The sequence below is a fragment of the Poeciliopsis prolifica genome, unplaced genomic scaffold (assembly GCF_027474105.1).
Source record: "Poeciliopsis prolifica strain line A6 unplaced genomic scaffold, Auburn_PproV2 SCAFFOLD053, whole genome shotgun sequence".
Lineage (NCBI taxonomy): Eukaryota > Metazoa > Chordata > Actinopteri > Cyprinodontiformes > Poeciliidae > Poeciliopsis > Poeciliopsis prolifica.
This window is the reverse complement of record NW_026562428.1, coordinates 410196-423553: the sequence shown is the minus strand read 5'-3', so window position 1 is coordinate 423553 and position 13358 is coordinate 410196. Positions and strand designations below refer to the sequence as shown.

The 13358-nt window shown below is 35.7% G+C and overlaps 10 non-coding genes across 10 annotated transcripts; all 10 read left to right on the top strand.

Moving 5' to 3' along the window:
• Positions 1 to 34: 34 nt before the first annotated feature.
• On the top strand, positions 35 to 106 carry trnad-guc (transfer RNA aspartic acid (anticodon GUC)). Its single transcript has one exon. It is a non-coding gene; the product is annotated as a tRNA-Asp (tRNA).
• Positions 107 to 218: 112 nt separating this feature from the next.
• Positions 219 to 290, top strand: trnad-guc (transfer RNA aspartic acid (anticodon GUC)). Its single transcript has one exon. It is a non-coding gene; the product is annotated as a tRNA-Asp (tRNA).
• Positions 291 to 585: 295 nt separating this feature from the next.
• On the top strand, positions 586 to 657 carry trnad-guc (transfer RNA aspartic acid (anticodon GUC)). The gene has a single exon. It is a non-coding gene; the product is annotated as a tRNA-Asp (tRNA).
• A 3498-nt stretch (positions 658 to 4155) lies between these two features.
• Positions 4156 to 4227, top strand: trnad-guc (transfer RNA aspartic acid (anticodon GUC)). The gene has a single exon. It is a non-coding gene; the product is annotated as a tRNA-Asp (tRNA).
• A 450-nt stretch (positions 4228 to 4677) lies between these two features.
• trnad-guc (transfer RNA aspartic acid (anticodon GUC)) lies at positions 4678 to 4749 on the top strand. Its single transcript has one exon. It is a non-coding gene; the product is annotated as a tRNA-Asp (tRNA).
• Positions 4750 to 6711: 1962 nt separating this feature from the next.
• trnad-guc (transfer RNA aspartic acid (anticodon GUC)) lies at positions 6712 to 6783 on the top strand. Its single transcript has one exon. It is a non-coding gene; the product is annotated as a tRNA-Asp (tRNA).
• A 110-nt stretch (positions 6784 to 6893) lies between these two features.
• trnad-guc (transfer RNA aspartic acid (anticodon GUC)) lies at positions 6894 to 6965 on the top strand. The gene has a single exon. It is a non-coding gene; the product is annotated as a tRNA-Asp (tRNA).
• Positions 6966 to 7077: 112 nt separating this feature from the next.
• trnad-guc (transfer RNA aspartic acid (anticodon GUC)) lies at positions 7078 to 7149 on the top strand. The gene has a single exon. It is a non-coding gene; the product is annotated as a tRNA-Asp (tRNA).
• Positions 7150 to 10160: 3011 nt separating this feature from the next.
• Positions 10161 to 10232, top strand: trnad-guc (transfer RNA aspartic acid (anticodon GUC)). Its single transcript has one exon. It is a non-coding gene; the product is annotated as a tRNA-Asp (tRNA).
• A 2367-nt stretch (positions 10233 to 12599) lies between these two features.
• On the top strand, positions 12600 to 12671 carry trnad-guc (transfer RNA aspartic acid (anticodon GUC)). The gene has a single exon. It is a non-coding gene; the product is annotated as a tRNA-Asp (tRNA).
• Positions 12672 to 13358: the final 687 nt, after the last annotated feature.

Sequence of the window (13358 nt, the reverse complement as noted above, 5' to 3'; positions counted from 1 at the left end):
GCTCCAAAAATGGATGAGACCAAACCATAACCAGTCCTTGTTAGTATAGTGGTAAGTATCCCAGCTTGTCACGTTGGAGACCGGGGTTCAATTCCCCGACGGGGAGGTTCTTCTTTTCAATTCCCCGACGGGGAGGTTCTTTTTTTCAGCTATCTTTTAATGAAGCTTCCGAGGACATTGAAAAGCTCCTAAAAGGGATGAGGGCAAAAGATAACCAGTCCTCGTTAGTATAGTGGTAAGTATCCCAGCTTGTCACGTTGGAGACCGGGGTTCAATTCCCCGACGGGGAGGATATTCTTTTCAATTCCCAGAGGGGGAGTTTCTTCTTTTCAGCTATATTCTAAAGAAACTTCTGATGACATTGAAAAGCTCCAAAAATGGTTGAGGCCTAATCACAACCAGTCCTCGTTATTATAGTGGTAAGTTTCCCAGCTTGTCACATTGGAGACCTGGGTTCAATTCTCCGACGGGGAGGTTCTTCTTTTCAATTCCCCGACGGGGAGGTTTTTTTTTCAGCTATCTTTTAATGAAGCTTCCGAGGACATCGAAAAGCTCCTAAAAGGGATGAGGGCAAAAGATAACCAGTCCTCGTTAGTATAGTGGTAAGTATCCCAGCTTGTCACGTTGGAGACCGGGGTTCAATTCCCCGACGGGGAGGTTCTTCTTTTCAATTCCCAGAGGGGGAGGTTCTTCTTTTCAGCTATATTCTAAAGAAACTTCTGAGGACATTGAAAAGCTCCAAAAATGGTTGAGGCCTAATCATAACCAGTCCTCGTTATTATAGTGGTAAGTATCCCAGCTTGTCACTTTGGAGACCGGGGTTCAATTCCCTGACGGGGAGGTCCTTTGTTCAGCTAGTTTTTAATACGTTCTGGTAACGAACTGAAACGAAGCTAACGTTTGTTTGTTTTTTGTAAAATTTCCCTACTGTAAAGCTCTTGTCTAAGCATTTAAGTAGTATTTTCAAAGAAGTGGTATTTCATAAATAATTACAGCATTCAGACATTTCAAAGTAGCGGGAGAATTCCTAGATTTTTTCAACAATAGGCATTTGTTTACGAGCTGTTGCTAGGAGACGAGCATGTTTTCTGGTAACGAATTGAAACAACGTTAACGTTTGTTTATTTCTGTAAAATGTACGTACTATGAAGCTCTTGTATCTAAGCATTTAAGGAGTACTTCAAAAGCACTTATATTTCATAATTAACTAGTGATGAGACATTTTAAAATAGCGTAAGAATTCCAATGTTCTTTCAACATTAAGCATTATTTGTTGATGAGCTGTTGCTAAGGGATGAGTGTTATTTCTGGTAACGAATTGAAACCAAGTTAACGTTTCCTTTTCTGGTAAAACTTAGACTGTGAAGCTCTTGTCTCTTAGCATTCAAGTAGTATTTCAAAAGAACTTATGCTTAAATAATTAGTGTAGACACGTTTTATAATAGTTGAAGAATTCCTAGATTTTTTCAAAAATAGGCATTTGTTTAGGAGCTGTTGCTAGGAGACGAGCATTTTTTCTGGTAACGAACTGAAACAAAGTTAACGTTCGTTTTGTTTTTTTTAATTTACCTACTTGTGTCTAAGCATTAAAGGAGTACTTCAAAAGCACTTATATTTCATAACAATTAATTAGTGTAGACACGTATTAAAATAGTTGAAGAATTCATTGAAAAGCTCCAAAAATGGATGAGGCCAAAAGATAACCAGTCCTCGTTAGTATAGTGGTAAGTATCCCAGCTTGTCACTTTGGAGACCGGGGTTCAATTCCCTGACGGGGAGGTCCTTTGTTCAGCTAGTTTTTAATACGTTCTGGTAACGAACTGAAACGAAGCTAACGTTTGTTTGTTTTTTGTAAAATTTCCCTACTGTAAAGCTCTTGTCTAAGCATTTAAGTAGTATTTCCAAAGAAGTGGTATTTCATAAATAATTACAACATTCAGACATTTCAAAGTAGCGGGAGAATTCCTAGTTTTTTTTAACAATAGGCATTTGTTTACGAGCTGTTAATAGGAGACGAGCATGTTTTCTGGTAACGAATTGAAACGAAGTTTACGTTTCCTTTTCTTGTGAAATTTACGTACAGTGAAGCTCATGTGTCTAAGTTAACGTTTGTTTTTTTCTGTAAATTTTACGTACTATGAAGCTCTTGTATCTAAGCATTTAAGGAGTACTTCAAAAGCACTTATATTTCATAATTAACTAGTGATGAGACATTTTAAAATAGCGTTAGAATTCCAATGTTCTTTCAACATTAAGCATTATTTGTTGATGAGCTGTTGCTAAGGGATGAGTGTTATTTCTTGTAACGAATTGAAACGAAGTTAACGTTTGTTTTTTTAGTAAAATTTGTGCACTGTGAAGCTCTTGTCTAAGCATTTAAGTAGTATTTTCAAAGAAGTGGTATTTCATAAATAATTACAGCATTCAGACATTTCAAAGTAGCGGGAGAATTCCTAGATTTTTTCAACAATAGGCATTTGTTTACGAGCTGTTGCTAGGAGACGAGCATGTTTTCTGGTAACAAATTGAAACAACGTTAACGTTTGGTTTTTTTTTGTAAAATTTACGTACTGTAAACCTCTTGTCTCTTAGCAGTTAAGTGGTATGTCAAAAACGCTTATATTTTATAAATAATTACAATGTTCAGACATTTTAAAATAGTAGGGAATTCCAATATGCTTTCAACATAAGCATCATTTGTTGACGAGCTGTTGCTAAGGGACGAGCGTGTTTTTTGTAATGAATTGAAACAAAGTTAACGTTTTTTTTTCTGTAAAATTTACGTACTATGAAGCTCTTGTATTTAAGCATTTAAGGAGTACTTCAAAAGCACTTATATTTCATAATTATCTAGTGATAAGACATTTTAAAATAGCGTAAGAATTCCAATGTTCTTTCAACATTAAGCATTATTTGTTGATGAGCTGTTGCTAAGGGATGAGTGTTATTTCTGGTAACGAATTGAAACGAAGTTAGCGTTTGTTTTTTTAGTAAAATTTGTGCACTGTGAAGCTCTTGTCTCTCAGCATTTAAGTAGTATTTCAAAAGAACTTATGCTTAATAAATAATTAGTGTAGATACGTTTTAAAATATTTGAAGAATTCCTAGATTTTTTCAACAATAGGCATTTGTTTACGAGCTGTTGCTAGGAGACGAGCATGTTTTCTGGTAACGAAGTGAAACAAAGTCAACGTTCGTTTTGTTTTTTTTAATTTACCTACTGTAATCCTCTTGCCTCCCAGCACATAAGAAGTATTTCAAAATAACTTATGCTAAAAAATAATTAGAGTGTTGACACGTTTTAAAATAGTTGAATTCCAATATTTTTAAAAAAATAAGCATTATGTGTTGACGAGCTGTTGCTAAGGGACGAGCGTGTTTTCTTATAACGAATTGAAACAAAGTTAACGTTTGTTTTTTTAGTAAAATTTGTGCACTGTCAAGCTCTCCTATCTAAGCATTTAAGGAGTACTTCAAAAGCACTTATATTTCATAATTATCTAGTGATAAGACATTTTAAAATAGCGTAAGAATTCCAATGTTCTTTCAACATTAAGCATTATTTGTTGATGAGCTGTTGCTAAGGGATGAGTGTTATTTCTGGTAACGAATTGAAACCAAGTTAACGTTTCCTTTTCTGGTAAAACTTAGACTGTGAAGCTCTTGTCTCTTAGCATTCAAGTACTATTTCAAAAGAGCTTATGCTTAAATAATTAGTGTAGATACGTTTTATAATAGTTGAAGAATTCCTAGATTTTTTCAAAAATAGGCATTTGTTTAGGAGCTGTTGCTAGGAGACGAGCATTTTTTCTGGTAACGAACTGAAACAAAGTTAACGTTCGTTTTGTTTTTTTTAATTTACCTACTTGTGTCTAAGCATTAAAGGAGTACTTCAAAAGCACTTATATTTCATAACAATTAATTAGTGTAGACACGTATTAAAATAGTTGAAGAATTCATTGAAAGGATCCAAAAATGGATGAGGCCAAAAGCTAACGAGTTCTCGTTAGTATAGTGGTAAGTATCCCAGCTTGTCACGATGGAGACCGTGCTTCAATTCCCCGACAGGGAGGTTCTTTTTTTCAGCTCTCTTTTAAAGAAGCGTCCGAGGACATCGAAAGGCTCCAAAAATGGATGAGACCAAACCATAACCAGTCCTCGTTAGTATAGTGGTAAGTATCCCAGCTTGTCACGTTGGAGACCGGGGTTCAATTCCCCGACGGGGAGGTTCTTTTTTTCAGCTATCTTTTAATGAAGCTTCCGAGGACATTGAAAAGCTCCTAAAAGGGATGAGGGCAAAAGATAACCAGTCCTCGTTAGTATAGTGGTAAGTATCCCAGCTTGTCACGTTGGAGACCGGGTTCAATTCCCCGACGGGGAGGATCTTCTTTTCAATTCCCAGAGGGGGAGTTTCTTCTTTTCAGCTATATTCTAAAGAAACTTCTGATGACATTGAAAAGCTCCAAAAATGGTTGAGGCCTAATCACAACCAGTCCTCGTTATTATAGTGGTAAGTTTCCCAGCTTGTCACATTGGAGACCTGGGTTCAATTCCCCGACGGGGAGGTTCTTCTTTTCAATTCCCCGACGGGGAGGTTCTTTTTTTCAGCTATCTTTTAATGAAGCTTCCGAGGACATCGAAAAGCTCCTAAAAGGGATGAGGGCAAAAGATAACCAGTCCTCGTTAGTATAGTGGTAAGTATCCCAGCTTGTCACGTTGGAGACCGGGGTTCAATTCCCCGACGGGGAGGTTCTTCTTTTCAATTCCCAGAGGGGGAGGTTCTTCTTTTCAGCTATATTTTCTTTTCAGCTATATTTTCTTTTCAGCTATATTCTAAAGAAACTTCTGAGGACATTGAAAAGCTCCAAAAATGGTTGAGGCCTAATCATAACCAGTCCTCGTTATTATAGTGGTAAGTATCCCAGCTTGTCACTTTGGAGACCGGGGTTCAATTCCCTGACGGGGAGGTCCTTTGTTCAGCTAGTTTTTAATACGTTCTGGTAACGAACTGAAACGAAGCTAACGTTTGTTTGTTTTTTGTAAAATTTCCCTACTGTAAAGCTCTTGCCTAAGCATTTAAGTAGTATTTTCAAAGAAGTGGTATTTCATAAATAATTACAGCATTCAGACATTTCAAAGTAGCGGGAGAATTCCCTAGATTTTTTCAACAATAGGCATTTGTTTACGAGCTGTTGCTAGGAGACGAGCATGTTTTCTGGTAACGAATTGAAACAACGTTAACGTTTGTTTATTTCTGTAAAATGTACGTACTATGAAGCTCTTGTATCTAAGCATTTAAGGAGTACTTCAAAAGCACTTATATTTCATAATTAACTAGTGATGAGACATTTTAAAATAGCGTAAGAATTCCAATGTTCTTTCAACATTAAGCATTATTTGTTGATGAGCTGTTGCTAAGGGATGAGTGTTATTTCTGGTAACGAATTGAAACCAAGTTAACGTTTCCTTTTCTGGTAAAACTTAGACTGTGAAGCTCTTGTCTCTTAGCATTCAAGTAGTATTTCAAAAGAACTTATGCTTAAATAATTAGTGTAGACACGTTTTATAATAGTTGAAGAATTCCTAGATTTTTTCAAAAATAGGCATTTGTTTAGGAGCTGTTGCTAGGAGACGAGCATTTTTTCTGGTAACGAACTGAAACAAAGTTAACGTTCGTTTTGTTTTTTTTAATTTACCTACTTGTGTCTAAGCATTAAAGGAGTACTTCAAAAGCACTTATATTTCATAACAATTAATTAGTGTAGACACGTATTAAAATAGTTGAAGAATTCATTGAAAAGCTCCAAAAATGGATGAGGCCAAAAGATAACCAGTCCTCGTTAGTATAGTGGTAAGTTTCCCAGCTTGTCAGTTTGGAGACCGGGGTTCAATTCCCTGACGGTGAGGTCCTTTGTTCAGCTAGTTTTTAATACGTTCTGGTAACGAACTGAAACGAAGCTAACGTTTGTTTTTTTTTTGTAAAATTTCCCTACTGTAAAGCTCTTGTCTAAGCATTTAAGTAGTATTTCCAAAGAAGTGGTATTTCATAAATAATTACAACATTCAGACATTTCAAAGTAGCGGGAGAATTCCTAGTTTTTTTTAACAATAGGCATTTGTTTACGAGCTGTTAATAGGAGACGAGCATGTTTTCTGGTAACGAATTGAAACCAAGTTAACGTTTCCTTTTCTGGTAAAACTTAGACTGTGAAGCTCTTGTCTTTTAGCATTCAAGTAGTATTTCAAAAGAACTTATGCTTAATAAATAATTAGTGTAGATACGTTTTATAATAGTTGAAGAATTCCTAGATTTTTTCAAAAATAGGCATTTGTTTAGGAGCTGTTGCTAGGAGACGACCATTTTTTCTGGTAACGAACTGAAACAAAGTTAACGTTCGTTTTGTTTTTTTTAATTTACCTACTTGTGTCTAAGCATTAAAGGAGTACTTCAAAAGCACTTATATTTCATAACAATTAATTAGTGTAGACACGTATTAAAATAGTTGAAGAATTCATTGAAAGGATCCAAAAATGGATGAGGCCAAAAGATAACGAGTTCTCGTTAGTATAGTGGTAAGTATCCCAGCTTGTCACGATGGAGACCGTGCTTCAATTCCCCGACAGGGAGGTTCTTTTTTTCAGCTCTCTTTTAAAGAAGCGTCCGAGGACATCGAAAAGCTCCAAAAATGAATGAGACCAAACCATAACCAGTCCTTGTTAGTATAGTGGTAAGTATCCCAGCTTGTCACGTTGGAGACCGGGGTTCAATTCCCCGACGGGGAGGTTCTTCTTTTCAATTCCCGACGGGGAGGTTCTTTTTTTCACCTATCTTTAATGAAGCTTCCGAGGACATTGAAAAGCTCCTAAAAGGGATGAGGGCAAAAGATAACCAGTCCTTGTTAGTATAGTGGTAAGTATCCCAGCTTGTCACGTTGGAGACCGGGGTTCAATTCCCCGACGGGGAGGTTCTTCTTTTCAATTCCCCGACGGGGAGGTTCTTTTTTTCAGCTATCTTTTAATGAAGCTTCCGAGGACATCGAAAAGCTCCTAAAAGGGATGAGGGCAAAAGATAACCAGTCCTCGTTAGTATAGTGGTAAGTATCCCAGCTTGTCACGTTGGAGACCGGGGTTCAATTCCCCGACGGGGAGGTTCTTCTTTTCAATTCCCAGAGGGGGAGGTTCTTCTTTTCAGCTATATTCTAAAGAAACTTCTGAGGACATTGAAAAGCTCCAAAAATGGTTGAGGCCTAATCATAACCAGTCCTCGTTATTATAGTGGTAAGTATCCCAGCTTGTCACTTTGGAGACCGGGGTTCAATTCCCTGACGGGGAGGTCCTTTGTTCAGCTAGTTTTTAATACGTTCTGGTAACGAACTGAAACGAAGCTAACGTTTGTTTGTTTTTTGTAAAATTTCCCTACTGTAAAGCTCTTGTCTAAGCATTTAAGTAGTATTTTCAAAGAAGTGGTATTTCATAAATAATTACAACATTCAGACATTTCAAAGTAGCGGGAGAATTCCTAGATTTTTTCAACAATAGGCATTTGTTTACGAGCTGTTGCTAGGAGACGAGCATGTTTTCTGGTAACGAATTGAAACAACGTTAACGTTTGTTTTTTTTCTGTAAAATTTACGTACTATGAAGCTCTTGTATCTAAGCATTTAAGGAGTACTTCAAAAGCACTTATATTTCATAATTAACTAGTGATGAGACATTTTAAAATAGCGTAAGAATTCCAATGTTCTTTCAACATTAAGCATTATTTGTTGATGAGCTGTTGCCAAGGGATGAGTGTTATTTCTGGTAACGAATTGAAACCAAGTTAACGTTTCCTTTTCTGGTAAAACTTAGACTGTGAAGCTCTTGTCTCTCAGCATTTAAGTAGTATTTCAAAAGAACTTATGCTTAATAAATAATTAGTGTAGATACGTTTTAAAATATTTGAAGAATTCCTAGATTTTTTCAACAATAGGCATTTGTTTACGAGCTGTTGCTAGGAGACGAGCATGTTTTCTGGTAACGAATTGAAACAACGTTAACGTTTGTTTTTTTCTGTAAATTTTACGTACTATGAAGCTCTTGTATCTAAGCATTTAAGGAGTACTTCAAAAGCACTTATATTTCATAATTATCTAGTGATAAGACATTTTAAAATAGCGTAAGAATTCCAATGTTCTTTCAACATTAAGCATTATTTGTTGATGAGCTGTTGCTAGGGGATGAGTGTTATTTCTGGTAACAAATTGAAACCAAGTTAACGTTTCCTTTTCTGGTAAAACTTAGACTGTGAAGCTCTTGTCTCTTAGCATTCAAGTAGTATTTCAAAAGAACTTATGCTTAAATAATTAGTGTAGACACGTTTTATAATAGTTGAAGAATTCCTAGATTTTTTCAACAATAGGCATTTGTTTACGAGCTGTTGCTAGGAGACGAGCATTTTTTTCTGGTAACGAACTGAAACAAAGTTAACGTTCATTTTGTTTTTTTTAATTTACCTACATGTGTCTAAGCATTAAAGGAGTACTTCAAAAGCACTTACATTTCATAACAATTAATTAGTGTAGACACATATTAAAATAGTTGAAGAATTCATTGAAAAGCTCCAAAAATGGATGAGGCCAAACCATAACCAGTCCTCGTTATTATAGTGGTAAGTATCCCAGCTTGTCAGTTTGGAGACCGGGGTTCAATTCCCTGACGGTGAGGTCCTTTGTTCAGCTAGTTTTTAATACGTTCTGGTAACGAACTGAAACGAAGCTAACGTTTGTTTGTTTTTTGTAAAATTTCCCTACTGTAAAGCTCTTGTCTAAGCATTTAAGTAGTATTTCCAAAGAAGTGGTATTTCATAAATAATTACAGCATTCAGACATTTCAAAGTAGCGGGAGAATTCCTAGTTTTTTTTTAACAATAGGCATTTGTTTACGAGCTGTTAATAGGAGACGAGCATGTTTCTGGTAACGAATTGAAACGAAGTTTACGTTTCCTTTTCTTGTGAAATTTACGTACAGTGAAGCTCTTGTGTCTAAGAATTTAAGGAGTACTTCAAAAGCAATTATTTTTACAAATAAGAGAATTCAAACGTTTCAAAAAATCGGAAGAATTCCTAGTTTTTTCAACAATAGGTATTTGTTTACGAGCTGTTACTAGGAGACGAGCGTGTTTTCTGGTAACAAATTGAAACGAAGTTAACGTTTGTTTTTTTGTAAAATTTACGTACTGTAAACCTCTTGTCTCTTAGCAGTTAAGTGGTATGTCAAAAGCACTTATATTTTATAAATAATTACAATGTTCAGACATTTTAAAATAGTAGGGAATTCCAATATGCTTTCAACAATAAGCATCATTTTTTGACGAGCTGTTGCTAAGGGACGAGCGTGTTTTTTGTAACGAATTGAAACAAAGTTAACGTTTGTTTTTTTTCTGTAAATTTTACGTACTATGAAGCTCTTGTATTTAAGCATTTAAGGAGTACTTCAAAAGCACTTATATTTCATAATTAACTAGTGATGAGACATTTTAAAATAGCGTAAGAATTCCAATGTTCTTTCAACATTAAGCATTATTTGTTGATGAGCTGTTGCTAAGGGATGAGTGTTATTTCTGGTAACGAATTGAAACCAAGTTAACGTTTCCTTTTCTGGTAAAACTTAGACTGTGAAGCTCTTGTCTCTTAGCATTCAAGTAGTATTTCAAAAGAGCTTATGCTTAATAAATAATTAGTGTAGATACGTTTTATAATAGTTGAAGAATTCCTAGATTTTTTTCAAAAATAGGCATTTGTTTAGGAGCTGTTGCTAGGAGACGAGCATTTTTTCTGGTAACGAACTGAAACAAAGTTAACGTTCGTTTTGTTTTTTTTAATTTACCTACTTGTGTCTAAGCATTAAAGGAGTACTTCAAAAGCACTTATATTTCATAACAATTAATTAGTGTAGACACGTATTAAAATAGTTGAAGAATTCATTGAAAGGATCCAAAAATGGATGAGGCCAAAAGATAACGAGTTCTCGTTAGTATAGTGGTAAGTATCCCAGCTTGTCATGATGGAGACCGTGCTTCAATTCCCCGACAGGGAGGTTCTTTTTTTCAGCTCTCTTTTAAAGAAGCGTCCGAGGACATCGAAAAGCTCCAAAAATGAATGAGACCAAACCATAACCAGTCCTTGTTAGTATAGTGGTAAGTATCCCAGCTTGTCACGTTGGAGACCGGGGTTCAATTCCCCGACGGGGAGGTTCTTCTTTTCAATTCCCCGACGGGGAGGTTCTTTTTTTCAGCTATCTTTTAATGAAGCTTCCGAGGACATCGAAAAGCTCCAAAAAGGGATGAGGGCAAAAGATAACCAGTCCTCGTTAGTATAGTGGTAAGTATCCCAGCTTGTCACTTTGGAGACCGTGGTTCAATTCCCCGACGGGGAGGTCCTTCTTTTCAATTCCCAGATGGGGAGGTTCTTCTTTTCAGCTATATTCTAAAGAAACTTCCGAGGACATTGAAAGCTCCAAAAATGGCTGAGGCCTAATCATAAACAGTCCTCGTTATTATAGTGGTAAGTATCCCAGCTTGTCACTTTGGAGACCGGGGTTCAATTCCCTGACGGGGAGGTTCTTTGTTCAGCTAGTTTTTAATACGTTCTGGTAACGAACTGAAACGAAGCTAACGTTTGTTTGTTTTTTGTAAAATTTCCCTACTGTAAAGCTCTTGTCTAAGCATTTAAGTAGTATTTTCAAAGAAGTGGTATTTCATAAATAATTACAGCATTCAGACATTTCAAAGTAGCGGGAGAATTCCTAGTTTTTTTTTAACAATAGGCATTTGTTTACGAGCTGTTAATAGGAGACGAGCATGTTTTCTGGTAACGAATTGAAACGAAGTTTACGTTTCCTTTTCTTGTGAAATTTACGTACAGTGAAGCTCTTGTATCTAAGCATTTAAGGAGTACTTCAAAAGCACTTATATTTCATAATTATCTAGTGATAAGACATTTTAAAATAGCGTAAGAATTCCAATGTTCTTTCAACATTAAGCATTATTTGTTGATGAGCTGTTGCCAAGGGATGAGTGTTATTTCTGGTAACGAATTGAAACCAAGTTAACGTTTCCTTTTCTGGTAAACTTAGACTGTGAAGCTCTTGTCTTTTAGCATTCAAGTAGTATTTCAAAAGAACTTATGCTTAATAAATAATTAGTGTATACGTTTTATAATAGTTGAAGAATTCCTAGATTTTTTCAAAAATAGGCATTTGTTTAGGAGCTTTGCTAGGAGACGAGCATTTTTTCTGGTAACGAACTGAAACAAAGTTAACGTTCGTTTTGTTTTTTTTAATTTACCTACTTGTGTCTAAGCATTAAAGGAGTACTTCAAAAGCACTTATATTTCATAACAATTAATTAGTGTAGACACGTATTAAAATAGTTGAAGAATTCATTGAAAAGATCCAAAAAGGGATGAGGCCAAACCATAACCAGTCCTCGTTAGTATAGTGGTAAGTATCCCAGCTTGTCACTTTGGAGACCGTGGTTCAATTCCCCGACGGGGAGGTCCTTCTTTTCAATTCCCAGATGGGGAGGTTCTTCTTTTCAGCTATATTCTAAAGAAACTTCTGAGGACATTGAAAAGCTCCAAAAATGGCTGAGGCCTAATCATAAACAGTCCTCGTTATTATAGTGGTAAGTATCCCAGCTTGTCACTTTGGAGACCGGGGTTCAATTCCCTGACGGGGAGGTTCTTTGTTCAGCTAGTTTTTAATACGTTCTGGTAACGAACTGAAACGAAGCTAACGTTTGTTTGTTTTTTGTAAAATTTCCCTACTGTAAAGCTCTTGTCTAAGCATTTAAGTAGTATTTTCAAAGAAGTGGTATTTCATAAATAATTACAGCATTCAGACATTTCAAAGTAGCGGGAGAATTCCTAGTTTTTTTTTAACAATAGGCATTTGTTTACGAGCTGTTAATAGGAGACGAGCATGTTTTCTGGTAACGAATTGAAACGAAGTTTACGTTTCCTTTTCTTGTGAAATTTACGTACAGTGAAGCTCTTGTATCTAAGCATTTAAGGAGTACTTCAAAAGCACTTATATTTCATAATTATCTAGTGATAAGACATTTTAAAATAGCGTAAGAATTCCAATGTTCTTTCAACATTAAGCATTATTTGTTGATGAGCTGTTGCCAAGGGATGAGTGTTATTTCTGGTAACGAATTGAAACCAAGTTAACGTTTCCTTTTCTGGTAAAACTTAGACTGTGAAGCTCTTGTCTTTTAGCATTCAAGTAGTATTTCAAAAGAACTTATGCTTAATAAATAATTAGTGTAGATACGTTTTATAATAGTTGAAGAATTCCTAGATTTTTTCAAAAATAGGCATTTGTTTAGGAGCTGTTGCTAGGAGACGACCATTTTTTCTGGTAACGAACTGAAACAAAGTTAACGTTCGTTTTGTTTTTTTTTAATTTACCTACTTGTGTCTAAGCATTAAAGGAGTACTTCAAAAGCACTTATATTTCATAACAATTAATTAGTGTAGACACGTATTAAAATAGTTAAAATAGTTGAAGAATTCATTGAAAAGATCCAAAGATGGATGAGGCCAAACCATAACCAGTCCTTGTTAGTATAGTGGTAAGTATCCCAGCTTGTCACGTTGGAGACCGGGGTTCAATTCCCCGACGGGGAGGATCTTCTTTTCAATTCCCAGATGGGGAGGTTCTTCTTTTCAGCTATATTCTAAAGAAACTTCCGAGGACATTGAAAAGCTCCAAAAATGGCTGAGGCCTAATCATAAACAGTCCTCGTTATTATAGTGGTAAGTATCCCAGCTTGTCACTTTGGAGACCGGGGTTCAATTCCCTGACGGGGAGGTTCTTTGTTCAGCTAGTTTTTAATACGTTCTGGTAACGAACTGAAACGAAGCTAACGTTTGTTTGTTTTTTGTAAAATTTCCCTACTGTAAAGCTCTTGTCTAAGCATTTAAGTAGTATTTTCAAAGAAGTGGTATTTCATAAATAATTACAGCATTCAGACATTTCAAAGTAGCGGGAGAATTCCTAGTTTTTTTTTTAACAATAGGCATTTGTTTACGAGCTGTTAATAGGAGACGAGCATGTTTTCTGGTAACGAATTGAAACGAAGTTTACGTTTCCTTTTCTTGTGAAATTTACGTACAGTGAAGCTCTTGTATCTAAGCATTTAAGGAGTACTTCAAAAGCACTTATATTTCATAATTAACTAGTGATAAGACATTTTAAAATAGCGTTAGAATTCCAATGTTCTTTCAACATTAAGCATTATTTGTTGATGAGCTGTTGCTAAGGGATGAGTGTTATTTCTGGTAACGAATTGAAACCAAGTTAACGTTTCCTTT